The sequence below is a fragment of the Montipora foliosa genome, chromosome 14 (genome assembly GCF_036669935.1).
Source record: "Montipora foliosa isolate CH-2021 chromosome 14, ASM3666993v2, whole genome shotgun sequence".
Lineage (NCBI taxonomy): Eukaryota > Metazoa > Cnidaria > Anthozoa > Scleractinia > Acroporidae > Montipora > Montipora foliosa.
The window spans coordinates 12,697,135-12,712,156 of NC_090882.1; the positions used below are offsets into that span (position 1 = coordinate 12,697,135).

The window sequence follows — 15,022 nt, forward strand, 5'->3', positions numbered from 1 at the left end:
AGGTGAGGTTGCTGTCTCAGGAGCAGTTGGCGGTGTTTCTTTGGTGCTGTCGTCCCGTACGTACCTCGGGTCTGGATTTCAGCTGTGATTGAGTGCGACGGTAGGCACCTTCTGTTCGGTCGTTCTGAACAATGAAGGATCTTGGTTCCTTTGCCGGACTGACAACTGTGCCTCGTTCCCATCACTGAGTATGGTTGTCATAGATGGTGATTGGCTGACCTGGTTGTAATGGTTGTAGCGTCGGTCCAGCAGTCTTGTTGTAGTAGAATGCTTGCAGCTTTTATCGCTGATACAGCTCTTCCTTTGTCTTAATGGTGGTGTCGCTGACACTTACGCGCTTGGACATTGGTAGTGTGGTCCTGAACTTGCGGTTGTTTAGCAGTTCTGCTGGAGATTTCAAGTTGCTGCTGACAGGTGTCGTACGGTAGGATAGTAGTCCAAGATAAGGATCTTCACCTTCCTCGTCACATTTCTTGAGGATATTCTCTACCGTCTGAACCATACGTTCTGCGAAGCCATTAGACTGGGGATACATCAGTGAGCTGGTATTATGTTCTACTCCATAGGCCTGCATGAGGTCGTGGAACTCCTGTGATGTATACTGAGGGCCGTTGTCTGTGGTGAGCCGTTCCGGTATCCCATGCTCAGCGAAGATGCTTTTCAGGTGGTTTATTATGGCACGGGAGGTAATGCCGGTGAGCTTCCTAACGATTGGAAACTTGCTGTACTTGTCAGATATCAGGAGGTATTGGTTTCCTTTGAACTCAAACAGATCTGAGCTCAGTATCTGCCATAGGTAGCAGGGTGGTTCAGGCAGTAGGATTTGCTGCTTCTGTTGTTTTCTTTGATGTGCTTGGCAGGTGGCACAGTTTTGGACTAGGTTGGTGACATCTTTGGTGATGCCTGGCTAAAATACTGCTGATCTGGCACGTAGAAGGCACTTCTCTTGTCCGAGATGTCCGTGGTGGATGATGTTGAGAGTGTCAGGCCTGAGGGTGGTAGGCATGACTATTCGTTCCTGCTTCAGGATGAGGCCATCCTCAATGGTGAGTTCCTCGCGGAAGTTCCAGTAGTTGTGGAGCGCTTCGTGGCATTTCTCTTTGGTCGCAGGCCACCCTTCATGTATCACTTCTCGGAGTTTGCTTAACGTTGGGTCGTTGGCTGTCTTGTTGCGAATCTGTTGGAGCTTTATCGGTGATGCTGGGAGATTCCTTGTGATCTGGTGGATGTCTAATTGTGGGAATTCTCCTTCGGGTGGGGCTGGCTGTGGCGATACTCTGGAGAGGGCATCGGCAATGGGTACGTCGGCTCCCTTAACGTACTTCACGGTAACGTCGTACTTCAGAGCTCGTAGTACAAACCTCTGTAATCTTGGAGGGCAGTTTCTTAGTTTCTTCTTGAAGATTGCCTCCAGCGGCTTGTGATCTGAGTGGATAGTGCAGGACTTGCCGTAGATTAAGTAATGGAACCTTTCAAGTCCCCAGATGACGCCGAGTGCCTCGCGTTCAATGTTACTGTATCGCTGTTCGGTCTCGGTGAGGGCGTTAGAGGCATAACATACAGGCTTTCCGTCTTGCAGTAGTACAGCGCCTAATCCTTTCAGCGACGCGTCATATTAAATAACAGTTTCTGCATGCGAGTCGAAGTACCTAAGTACGCCGAGCGATGAGACTTCCTTCTTGACCTCGGTGAAGGCTCGGTCGTGCTCAGGTCCCCAGGAGTACTGTGTCCCTCTTGGTCAGGTCCCTCAGTGGTGCTGATAGCGTAGCCAGGAGTCCGGAATATCTCGTCAGATAGTTGAATAAGCCAAGAAAACTCTGTAGGCTCTTGACATCCTCAGGCAGTTTCATGTCTATGATTGCTGATACTTTCTTGTTGTCAGGTTTGACTTCCTGTGGCGTCCAGGTGTGTCCAAAGAAGCTGACTTTATTACACTTGAACTGCACTTCATCTTTGTTGAATACCACGCCCTTCTGCTTTGCTCTTTCCATGAGTTTGGACAGGTTTCTGTCGTGCTCAACTTCAGATGATCCATATACAAATAGGTCGTCAGCGATACCGGTGACGCCATCGAGACCTTTGAATGCTGTGTCGAGCTGTTTTTGAAACACGTCTTGTGAAACAACAAGGCCAAATGGGAGATGTTTGAAGCGATATCGGCCGAATGGCGTGCTGAAGGTAGTGAGGTAGGAACTCTCTTCATCGAGTGGTACGTGCCAGTACCCCTTCCTTGCGTCGACAATGGTGAAGAACTTAGCGCCATTGAGCTCGGTCACCACCTCATCAACTGTCTTTTGACGGTAATGTTCCCTTTTGATCCATTTGTTCAGGTCTCGGGGCTCTAAGCAGACTCTGATCTTGGTGACTTCTCCTTTTTCGGTTTTCTTCTCACTCAACACGATACTGCTGACCCAGTCGGTTGTCCTGTCAACAGGTGTGATGACACCGAGATTCAGCATGTCGTGTAGCTCCTTTCGGTAAAGGTCCTTAAGGTGCACTGGGACTGACCGCGGAGGGTGTATAACCGGTTCTGCTGCCGGGTCAAGCGTAATATGGCAAGGTTTCATGTCCTTAAATGTTCCTAGTCCTTCGAAGCGGTCGGGGTAGCTGCTAAGAAGGGTTTCCTTGGTTAGCGGTGGGGTGCTCTCTATGCTGCAGTTGATGGTGACAAACCCGAGTTCCTCACATGTTTTACACCCTAGCATGGCGGTTCCTTGTATATTGGTTACTGTGATGGTTGCTTCCTTTATCCCACCTTTGTGGTGGATATATAGCCGACAGGTACCCATGCATTCAATCTTTTGGCCACCATAAGCTGTGAGGATCTTGGTCCAAGTGCTTTGTCGCTAGGACAGGCAATGATCTTGTCAAACTCTGTCTTGGCTATTACCAGAAACCCATAAGGGTTGAAACGTGTAACGGCCCCTTGTGTGCTGGGAAATAAGCTTCTGAGTATTCAATTTGCTTAGTACCATATTTGGAACAACAAGAGAGAAGCATTCAACCAATCAGTTCGCAAGAACACCGTGACGCAATACCACCAATGTTTTCGAGCGAAATTAACTGGAGCGAGGGGTTTCCAAATATGGTACTTAGCACTGAATATTCGGAAGCTGTGAACGCCCGTTACACGTTTCAACCCTTATGGGTTTCTGGCATTACATTAGTCTCTGCACTTGTGTCTAATTTGCACACTATCGGGGTAGTTCTTTTGTGGTAGGGCTTAACAGTGATCTCAACTGTTGTGAAGACTTTGTTGCGGTTGCTGTTGTTTATACTGTCTACCTCAAGTGATCCCAGGAACATATCATCATCGCTCAAGTCGGAGTTATTTTCTTGTTTACCGGCTGTATGGTTTTGTACTTCGTGTACTTGCTTTCTTTTCATCTTTAATAGTTGTGACGTGGTCGTTTTTTCCGTGTCGGTAAAAGTCTTGCCTGTCACTCCCCTGTTAAGTGGTATCATTGTACATAGAGCCTTCTGGGCGTATTTTCTTAGGATCGAGAGGGTAGTCGGAAATGCGTAGATTTCTCTGGTGGACACAGTAGAACGATTAACTTGGCCTGCAATGGTGTCGAAAGTCATGTAACGCGAATGGCGTTTTAGTGGATCCTTGAACAAAATATACCCTTATGGCGCTCCATAATGGAAAGTCAGTTGGATAAACTAGGCAGGCGGCGAAAATCAACCACCTGAAATCTTAAAAGCGACGAGTTATGGACTTCGACAACAATCTGTCGCCCGTCGAGCCGAAATCAAAGTGAGCTGTATTTCTAAAATATTACCAAGTGTGCTGTTATGTAGAACACTGAAACCAAATGGAAAATTCTCTGGTAACTTACGGGTTCAACAATAAAAGAGAACGAATCTAACACCTTACGTGGATCTGCACAGTCTTTAGTAAAAACAAAATTGGAAATGTGACAACCAAGAATTATTTGAAAGAAAGCTTGTCGTCTATGTTGTGCTTCATTATTCAAGGAAGAGGTTCTTCATGGAAACGGTTTGATCCTGAAATTTAGTTTGTTGCAATATTGCGCATATTTGACGCGATTGAGTTTCTTCTCTTCACGCACGCAATGAAAATAGAGGGGGTTTTTGCGCCTAATAGCAAATATGTTGTTTGTTTCAAAAAATTGTTCGCTGGAAAAGGTGGCCTTTATGAATTCATCATGTGTTATGATATGCGAGCTTAACTGGATAGTTTTTATGGCAATAGTAAAGCATTTTCTTGTCAAAATGAGGTTAGCGTCTTTCTGGTGTGTTAACTGAATTAAATCGTGAGTTTGTATTTGCCGTCTGCTGCGTAACCTTGATTTCCACTCTCAAAATTACCTCCAGAACCTACTTTTTGCGTAGAATAAGGTTTTAAAATGATGTTCTTGTTTTGCATAAATCAAGCAAACAAAATCTTTACCTTGCTGAGTTCGCACTTGTTAGCGTTAACAGTATGTTCGGTCCGATGCTTCTATTTTATGAGGGGTATATTGTTTTGGTCTCCCATCCAGACACTAACCCTGCCGGGCAGGGATTAACTTTAGCGAACTTTGGTAATACAAAGTTGTCAGATGCTTAAACTTGTCGTGAAAAGAAGTTGTAAGGGAACTTGAAAATTATCAACATGTCACCCCAGGAGCCAATGTTTCTCGCTTCTCTTTTATTTGTTATTCTTCATAGACTGGAATGCTGTAGTTAAATACCACAAAATTCAGTGCCTTCTGATTTCCTGTACAACGTACCACAGGCAAATCAGTGTATGCTTCACGGAAGCATCTCGTTTTTCTTACTGGGTTGCCAAACCCAGTCGGAATCTCGGTTTCATGTCGTGGGTTTCTTTGTTGTTTTTTGTTATTTTTTTCCGTGTTGGGAAAAGTCTTGCCTGTCACTCCCCTGCTAAGTAGTGTCTTTGTGCATAGAGTCTTTGTGTCTTTGTGCATAGTGCGCATTTTGTTAGGTTTCAGGGGGCTGGGGTAATGCGTAGCTTGCTCTGCACAATTAATGCACCTATCAATGTAAACCCCGTGGGGGGGGGGGGGGGGTGGGAGTGCGGGCAAGGGGTGGGGATTTGCCGGCGAAATCCATCTTCTCCGTGGGAGGTTTGATCGAGTACCGTTGCTCGAGGGTCGGGACATTTAATTTTTTTCGGAGGAGAGACTGGGACCAAGATAAAGCGTGGTTAAATTTCATAAAGTTCGTGAGATTCCTATTAAGTCTGGGACACTTTTATATCAAGAATAGTGATCTATCATTAGTTATGTATCATTTATCATCACTTTAAATTCGTTTGTATTATTACTTTTATGGGAGTGGTGTATGTGTAGATCACACAATCTTTTCTGATGATGAAAAGTCCAGTTGTCTCTTGAAATCAAGTTCGAGAAATTCATAGTTAAAGTCTCTAGTCTAGAGCTCTTTTTATAAGGATAGTGATCTATAATCACATGCTTTTAAAAGTTCCAGTTTAAAATCGTTTTCATTGTCACTGTTACAGACATGAGGTTGTGGATCACAGATCACACATCTTGTTTTAAATCAAGTCTTCGAGTTTCAAACTAAGTTGAAGTCTTGATTGTAGAGCATCGTTTATAAGGATAGTTTATCTATCATCACACTGTTTTAAGATCCAGCTTAAATTCGTATTCATTGTCTACTAAATACTCTCACAGGCATGATGATGTACATGACACATCATGTTGTCTCATAAGGGAGATAAGTTGATAAATCAAGTTTGCGAGATTCATGCCAAGTTTAAGTCATTAAAGTTATTGAAGGTATGCGCATAGCTTGTCTTTCAATTGGTATTTTGCCCCTGGTTGGGGATTTCTAACTACATTTTGATGAACGTATGCTGCCCCACCTTTGGGAAATTGACCAGAATTTTTGCTCCTTGGTCAAATCCCCACCCCTTGCCCGCACTGCCCCCCCCCCACCTCCCCACGGGGTTTACATTGATAGGTGCATGACCTGTAATTGTGTCGAAAGTCATTGTAACACGAATGGCGTTTTAGTACATCTTTAAAGAAAATATACCCATATGGAGCTCAAGAATGGAACGGCAAGACAGGTGGTGAAACATAAACTTCTGGAATCTTAAAAGCGACGAGTAACAAAAACAAAAACCCGGTATCTTGGAATCATTTGACACAGATGCTTCACTGTTTCGCGAGTAAACATGCCGCGGTAACTTGATCACTGCGCCCGCTGAATTCGATGAGCGATTTACTAGGTGCTGCCAAAAGTACAAATACAACAAAACAACTAAAATCTCCCAAAATGGTTTTCGGTGATGGTAACTTTTTATATTCAAGGTTCAAAATTTATGTTGTTTTCATGTCGTAAATTTTGTTACCGATGGCAAAATAATTTATTCTCGATCGACCGTCCTGAAACTTCCTTCTGCTCTTCTTAAAAACTGTGTATCCATATTTATTTACTTTTACATCAATATTTGTTTTGCATAAAGCAAGCTTACAAAATCTGTATCTTGCTTGGTTCGCATTTGATAGCATTAAAATAGAATTTTCGGTCCTATGCTCCTGTTACTGAGTGGTATATTGCTTAGGTTAACTTCAGCTTTAAACTTTTGTTTACAAAACTGTCAGGTGCTGTCAGTGCACGCTTACACTTGTGGTGGAAAGAAGTTGCATGATCAACATGTCAGCCCAGAAGACAATGTTTTTCACTTCCCATTTATTTTCTTCAATCTTTCTGGGTTCAGTACTTTGCTAGTAACCACATGTCTTCTCAGGCTATTTACCCAAGACTTCTATCATGGCACTACAATGATAGACAATACCAAAACAATATCGTGCATTGTTAGAGCTACATATTACGCAAGGACAACTTGAATCTCCTGGAAGACAACACACAGCTCAGTTGACATTATGGAATAAATCGCTGTGTTACTTCACTACCACACGTAAGCAATACGTGTCAACTTTTTTTAAAGAGGACAGGAATTTCTTCTTTCTGACAAATGATTAATTAATAGGCCAGTAGCCAGGTTTTTAAACTCAGAAAAGGATCTGTTTCGTCGTACGGACATGTGAGGACCTGTGAGCCAAAGGGCCTCTGCTGGTATGACTTCTGGGTGACCCCTTAAATGGTCTTAATGACCCCCGCAACTTGAAAAAAAACCAAATAGATTCCATGTTGCCGTGCTTCTGTTCAGGAATAGATCACAGATGACGTCAAAATGTGGTAAGAACAAAAAAGTCACTTCCCATTTATTTTCTTCAATCTTTCTGGGTTCAGTACTTTGCTAGTAACCACATGTCTTCTCAGGCTATTTACCCAAGACTTCTACCATAGCACTACAATGATAGACAATACCAAAACAATATCGTGCATTGTTAGAGCTACATATTACGCAAGGACAACTTGAATCTCCTGGAAGACAAAACACAGCTCAGTTGACATTATGGAATAAATCGCTGTGTTACTTCACTACCACACGTAAGCAATGCGTGTCAACTTTTTTCAAAGAGAACAGGAATTTCTTCTTTCTGACAAATGATTAATTAATAGGCCAGTAGCCAGGTTTTTAACCTCAGAAAAGGATCTGTTTCATCGTACGGACGCGTGAGGACCTGTGAGCCAAAGGGCCTCTGCTGGTATGACTTCTGGGTCACCCCTTAAATGGTCTTAATGACCCCCGCAACTTGAAAAAAAAACAAATAGATTCCATGTTGCTGTGCTTCTGTTCAGGAATAGATCACAGATGACGTCAAAATGTGGTAAGAACAAAAAAGTGGCACACGAGGCGATAGCCGAGTGTGCCACTTTTTTGTTCTTACCACATTTTCATGTCTTCCGTGATCTATTACTGAACAGACCCACGGCTACATGGAATCTATTTATTTTATGTAATAAAGAATTAAACTTTATTCCCATAAAAGCTGATGGTGATGTCAATCGTGCGTCTGTCCTCTAACCGATCATAGGCAAGAACCAGTCAAAATCCATGAATAACTTGGGTTATTATATAAAAGGGAATTGACTGCATACACAATGGTCTTCTTTTTCAAACATAAAAACTGACGACAATTCTTTATTTTACCCCAGTCCCTTCTAATTGCACAATACCCTGATTTAGCAACAGAACAGGAATGTCAGTTGACGAGGGCGCGCGAAGCAAAAATATCCATATCAGGCCATATTAGCCGAGTAGAATCCCAACTATTCTGCGGGCTCTCCTTTCATTAACTGACGTTCCCTTTCTATTGCTAAATCAGGCTATTGTTCAATTGTCAGGGACTAGGGTAAGGTAAAAAATTGTTGTCAGTTTTCACGTTTGAAGAAGAAGACCGTCGCGCAGGCAGTCAATTCGCTTATTGATGTCAATTCCTCACATCGTATCTTTCATAATTCCACTTTGGAATCTGTAATCAACTCTGGAAAAAAAAAACATTTTGACGAGTCTCAATAAATGAGGAGACAACTACACAAGAGAGAAAGGCACAGAATTCGACTTTTCCTGTCTTCAGCATGGTGTCTGGTGATCGTCTGCTTTTGGCGGGGATTTTGTTATTGTTCCGGTACGTGTTTTGTCAATCCGATCCGATCCGATCTGATCCAGTCCGATTCCGGTCCGATCCGGTCCGATCCGATCCAGTCCGATCCGGTCCGATCCGGTCCGATCCTGGTTTTGCCAACGGCCTTATTATGACAGCACCGTCACAAATAGTGATCATGTCTCTGTGTCTTAAAACTGCATGTATAGGATTGACAAAAAAAACCTTTCTGATCCAACATAGTACACAGGATCACAAGAAATGAAGCTGAGTCTTACCACATTGACAACAAGTTTGAATGGCTACACCACAAAAATTCCTTGTCATTCTATTTGTTGAGAAATAATGAGAACAGAAACAAACAGATACACCTGTAAGTGTTGGTGTGTAAATGGAGACACAGTCAGAGCTACTTGAATTGAATTTCCTTAAATTGCTACAATCATGATAAAAAGAAATCACTTCCTTTTTGCTTTAGATTTTGAAAGTGTGTTGGCTCAACATCTGACATTTCAGGGCTTTCTTGTAAAACCTCGATTTATCACAGAAAAACTTACACTGGGCTTCTTACCAATTTTGTCTTTTAAAGTGAAGAATTTTTTCAGCTTCAAAGATCCCATACCAGATGATTTAAAATCCCAGTGCAGGATGTGATTCCCGTTACATTGGTGAGACGTCATGCCATTTTTCATCTACAGGAAGCGTCATGGAACATCTGTTGACTGACAAGAATTCTCATCTACAAAAACACCTAATTGCCTCACCTGACTGTAAACAAACATGCATTCCTAGTTGTCTTACCATCATAGACTCAGCTAGAGACGTTTATAGTCTTAAATTGAAAGAAGGTACTGTATCTATATTTCACGTTTTAAGGCAGAGCTAAATATGCAATAATTTTTGTTTTTTGTAAGCAACCTGTTTAACACTTGTGCACACACATGTTATGATACGTTATGTTCTGTGACTTTGTGTTAACTTTTCAAAATATAGCCGTCACTGCTAAAAAATGAATTGTATCGAATATAAGAGAGAGAGGTTTGTAGATGTCACTGATGATGGCATGAGTTAAATGCCGAAACATGTCTTTAAAACGTTGGTTCGTGTGTCTTAAATTTAGTTCACTTGATTTCATATCAGCAGTTCAATATATGATTCAATTTAAGCTTATATCGTTTCATTCGAAATAATAGAGAGAGTTCACCTCAGCCTTCACGCAGAATCCAACAGGTGAAGTTAATCTTCACTCGAATTCTCTTGTTCGCTGCGGAATCACAGATCTAATGACGTAATCATCTAATCCGCCCTAAAAGTACTCCAAAACACTCAGAATCTCGCAGTGCAGATCTCGTTGAGCATGACGAGAAAGAGAAGAAAAATGCCTTGAACCATCGACATCGGCCGCCATTTTGTTTTTTATATCATCTTGACTCCGCTGACCATTGAGACAGTCGTCACAATAGCCGTATTTATATTTCTTGTCATGCCATATATCTGACGAGTATCGTGAAATTCAAAAAGTGAATGTATCAGGAAAAAAATTTTTGTATCATGAAAAAATATATGTATCATGAAAAATATATATGTATCATGAAAAAGATATATGTATCAGGAAAAAATATATGTATCATGAAAAAAATGTATGAATCAGGAAAAAAAAAAATATATATATCATGAAAAAATATATGTATCTTGAAAAATATATATGTATCATAAAAAAATATTTGTATCAGGAAAAATATATGTATCATGAAAAAAATATATGTATCATGAAAAAAATATATGTATGATATATATTTTTTTTTATGATACTTATGTTTTTCATGATACATATATTTTTTCCTGATACATATATCTTTTTCATGATACAAAAATTTTTTTCCTGATACATTTACTTTTTGAATTTCACGATACTCGTCAGATATATGGCATGACAAGAAATATAAATACGGCTATTGTGACGACTGTCTCAATGGTCAGCGGAGTCAAGATGATATAAAAAACAAAATGGCGGCCGATGTCGATGGTTCAAGGCATTTTTCTTCTCTTTCTCGTCATGCTCAACGAGATCTGCACTGCGAGATTCTGAGTGTTTTGGAGTACTTTTAGGGCGGATTAGATGATTACGTCATTAGATCTGTGATTCCGCAGCGAACAAGAGAATTCGAGTGAAGATTAACTTCACCTGTTGGATTCTGCGTGAAGGCTGAGGTGAACTCTCTCTATTATTTCGAATGAAACGATATAAGCTTAAATTGAATCATATATTGAACTGCTGATATGAAATCAAGTGAACTAAATTTAAGACACACGAACCAACGTTTTAAAGACATGTTTCGGCATTTAACTCATGCCATCATCAGTGACATCTACAAACCTCTCTCTCTTATATTCGATACAATTCATTTTTTAGCAGTGACGGCTATATTTTGAAAAGTTAACACAAAGTCACAGAACATAACGTATCATAACATGTGTGTGCACAAGTGTTAAACAGGTTGCTTACAAAAAACAAAAATTATTGCATATTTAGCTCTGCCTTAAAACGTGAAATATAGATACAGTACCTTCTTTCAATTTAAGACTATAAACGTCTCTAGCTGAGTCTATGATGGTAAGACAACTAGGAATGCATGTTTGTTTACAGTCAGGTGAGGCAATTAGATGTTTTTGTAGATGAGAATTCTTGTCAGTCAACAGATGTTCCATGACGCTTCCTGTAGATGAAAAATGGCATGACGTCTCACCAATGTAACGGGAATCACATCCTGCACTGGGATTTTAAATCATCTGGTATGGGATCTTTGAAGCTGAAAAAATTCTTCACTTTAAAAGACAAAATTGGTAAGAAGCCCAGTGTAAGTTTTTCTGTGATAAATCGAGGTTTTACAAGAAAGCCCTGAAATGTCAGGTGTTGAGCCAACACACTTTCAAAATCTAAAGCAAAAAGGAAGTGATTTCTTTTTATCATGATTGTAGCAATTTAAGGAAATTCAATTCAAGTAGCTCTGACTGTGTCTCCATTTACACACAAACACTTACAGGTGTATCTGTTTGTTTCTGTTCTCATTATTTCTCAACAAATAGAATGACAAGGAATTTTTGTGGTGTAGCCATTCAAACTTGTTGTCAATGTGGTAAGACTCAGCTTCATTTCTTGTGATCCTGTGTACTATGTTGGATCAGAAAGGTTTTTTTTGTCAATCCTATACATGCAGTTTTAAGACACAGAGACATGATCACTATTTGTGACGGCGCTGTCATAATAAGGCCGTTGGCAAAACCAGGATCGGACCGGATCGGACCGGATCGGACCGGATCGGATCGGACCGGATCGGACCGGAATCGGACTGGATCAGATCGGATCGGATCGGATTGACAAAACACGTACCGGAACAATAACAAAATCCCCGCCAAAAGCAGACGATCACCAGACACCATGCTGAAGACAGGAAAAGTCGAATTCTGTGCCTTTCTCTCTTGTGTAGTTGTCTCCTCATTTATTGAGACTCGTCAAAATGTTTTTTTTTTCCAGAGTTGATTACAGATTCCAAAGTGGAATTATGAAAGATACGATGTGAGGAATTGACATCAATAAGCGAATTGACTGCCTGCGCGACGGTCTTCTTCTTCAAACGTGAAAACTGACAACAATTTTTTACCTTACCCCAGTCGCTGACAATTGCACAATAGCCTGATTTAGTAATAGAAAGGGATCGTCAGTTAATGAAAGGAGAGCCCGCAGAATAGTTGGGATTCTACTTGGCTAATATGGCCTGATATGGATATTTTTGCTTCGCGCGCCATCGTCAACTGACATTCCTGTTCTGTTGGTAAATCAGGCTATTGTGCAATTAGAAGGGACTGGGGTAAAGTAAAGAATTGTCGTCAGTTTTTATGTTTGAAAAAGAAGACCATTGTGTATGCAGTCAATTCGCTTATTGATTTCAATTCGTCACATCTTATCGTTCTTAATTCTACTTTGGAAGCTGTAATCATCTTTGGAAAAAAAAAACGTTTCGACGAGTTTCAAGGAAATTGTAATTTTTATGATTAGTTTAGTTATCCTGCCTGTTGGATTATTCTTGTGGAAGGAATTGTAAGGACTCTATGGGAAATCAAAACCATCTTGTCTCTCAGACACCAATGATGAATATGTGAGTAAAAGTGCCTAAGGACGGTGCCTACTATTGTTATTGCGCATACGTTCTGCTCATCTGCAGATACTCGGATTTCCTGTCGGTGATGCTTACTAATGCAGGGATATTTTTGTGCGGTTTGAAACTATGCAGAGAAAGTAGATCTTAGGCCGTACTGTTGGTATCCAAAAAGAAAACTGGGGGTAACCATGCATTCCTTAGAGATAATTGAGCTTCAATTTGAGAAAGGACGCCATACATTGCTTTGTAGTTTAGAGCTATACAAATATTGTTCATGAATTATCTTTGAAAAATGCATGGTAACCCCCAATTTTCTTTTTGGATTTCAATAACACTTGGGAAGATCTACCTTTCTTGGATAATCATAAATCGGGGCAAGAATACCTTTGAATTAGTAGGCACCATCCTTAAATGAAATGTTCCGTAATACTCATGTGTACTGATATGGCAGTTTAAAAATCCAAGGCATATAGAATGTTTGAAAATGCCAATGAGAGATTTAGGACAGCAGATATGGTTTCCCTCAGTAGTATATGGTGCCATTTGCTGTAATCAGAAACTGAATTTATTATAAATGACATTTTTCATGCCTTTTTTGATAATAATAAAAATTATTTATAAATTGGTACAAAAAGATGTTATAGCAGGTTGTCTCAAATTGAATATATATATTGATGTTAACCGTTCCTCATTGGTGCAGTACATGTATCTATTTTGCACTGATAGAACTTCCAAATGTGCTGAAGTATGTTCTGTTTATCACAGATGCCCAACAAGTACCATGTGTGTGGGACATCAGTTCTTTTTTAGCACCCTCTCTGAGGAAAATGCATGATTTTGGAAGTGTGCATCATGTTTGGTTCCATAAGAATGTACATGTGGAAGGAAACAACCTGATAGTTTGTCATGACTCTGCCAAGATTTGAACCCGCTCCTACTCATGGACTCCTGTTTTATCTCATCTCTAAGAATGAAAATTAACAATTATTATTCCATGAATGCGCGTTGGATATGAGATGATAGATAGCCAACAAGGCACGTAGCGCTGAGTTGGCTATAAACATCTCATATCCAACTAGCGCGAGTGGAATAATTGTTTTATTAAAAACGACCCCAAAATGTAGAAAACTAGACTACAATAAAAATAAAAAGATCATGGTATAATGGCTCATAACCCGCGATGGCTTGATGTTGTAGACGAAAAATATTTGAGCTTAGGTGCACTTTAAGCTAGTCACTAAATGACGCCACTTTCTCCTTGATCCAGCTCTCTGAGGCTTATTTGTCCGAACCACACCAAATAATGGCAGACCGTTAAATGAAACCGTCAAGATTAGATAGTTTTTCTCATTAAATGGTTGCGTAAATCTGGCAGTTAGGGGAGATATCTGTTTACAAACATTGCTTTTGTCATTCAAATTTGCAAACCACAGGAAAAAAAGACCATTTGTTTCAACAGCCAATGAGGCTCTGGTTGGCACATTAATGACAATAGATGATGTCAATGATATCTTCCCTATTCCAATGTTCAGCACAAGAACTTTCGAAACGTGAAGAAAAACGAGAAGCGGTTTCTGATCATAGTAGCACTTTTAATAAGATTCATTTGTTTGCCCTTCGCGACATATTTTTGCCACGACTCACAGAACATTAGATGAACTAGCTGGTAGCTGGAACAACCACCTAATGAGTACCAAAAGAAACAGGTCAACAACGCAGCTATGACAATCTGGAATGACTTCTACTGCAAACTCTGACTATTTTAGGTGTGCAAAGTGTTTTTGCTAATGATCAAGAAATAAATGAGTTTGGCACTGCACTGAAGGTGGACCCATACCAGATTGTGGCAATGACGACGGGGATGAAGTTCCAGATATATCATATGCTTTGTTTCATGAGCAGTTTCAGCAGTTGCAACTAAAAAGCATAGAACCATTATTGGATGATGGTTATCATGGTGTAAATGTAGCTTTACTCAAGACTGTGATGTTTTGTAACATTTCATTCCAAAAAAAGAGAATTTCAGTTGCAGGATCATGGCAATTATAATCATACGCTTACGCTTTGTACCACATGTTCTAGGTAAATACACATGTTAAAGGGGCTAAGTCATGTTACTTTAGAGTCAGTTCCGACCTTTATCCAGCCAATAAAAACGTCACCCAACTTTTTTCAAGATTACCAGAACTGCATTTCTTGTCCATTTGTGTCCATCCATGCTTTTCTTTTCTTTTGTTGCATTATTTTATGTTGTTCAACGGTTATTGCAACGTTTCATTCTACTTTTTGGGCATTTTTGAAATGAAGGACAGATGCCGGTCATTCGACAATAACAGTACAGGAAAATAC

General features: G+C 40.3%; 1 long non-coding RNA gene across 1 annotated transcript in view; it reads left to right on the forward strand.

Moving 5' to 3' along the window:
- The first annotated feature begins 10,516 nt into the window (after window positions 1-10,516).
- The window catches only part of LOC137984635 (uncharacterized), a 4,531-nt gene continuing 25 nt past the window's right edge, over window positions 10,517-15,022 (forward strand). The window contains exons 1-3 of the long non-coding RNA XR_011119129.1: window positions 10,517-10,724; window positions 11,207-11,357; window positions 11,601-15,022. The exon at window positions 11,601-15,022 is cut by the window's right edge and continues 25 nt beyond it. This is a non-coding gene — a long non-coding RNA (uncharacterized lncRNA). The remainder of the gene's footprint in view (window positions 10,725-11,206; window positions 11,358-11,600) is intronic.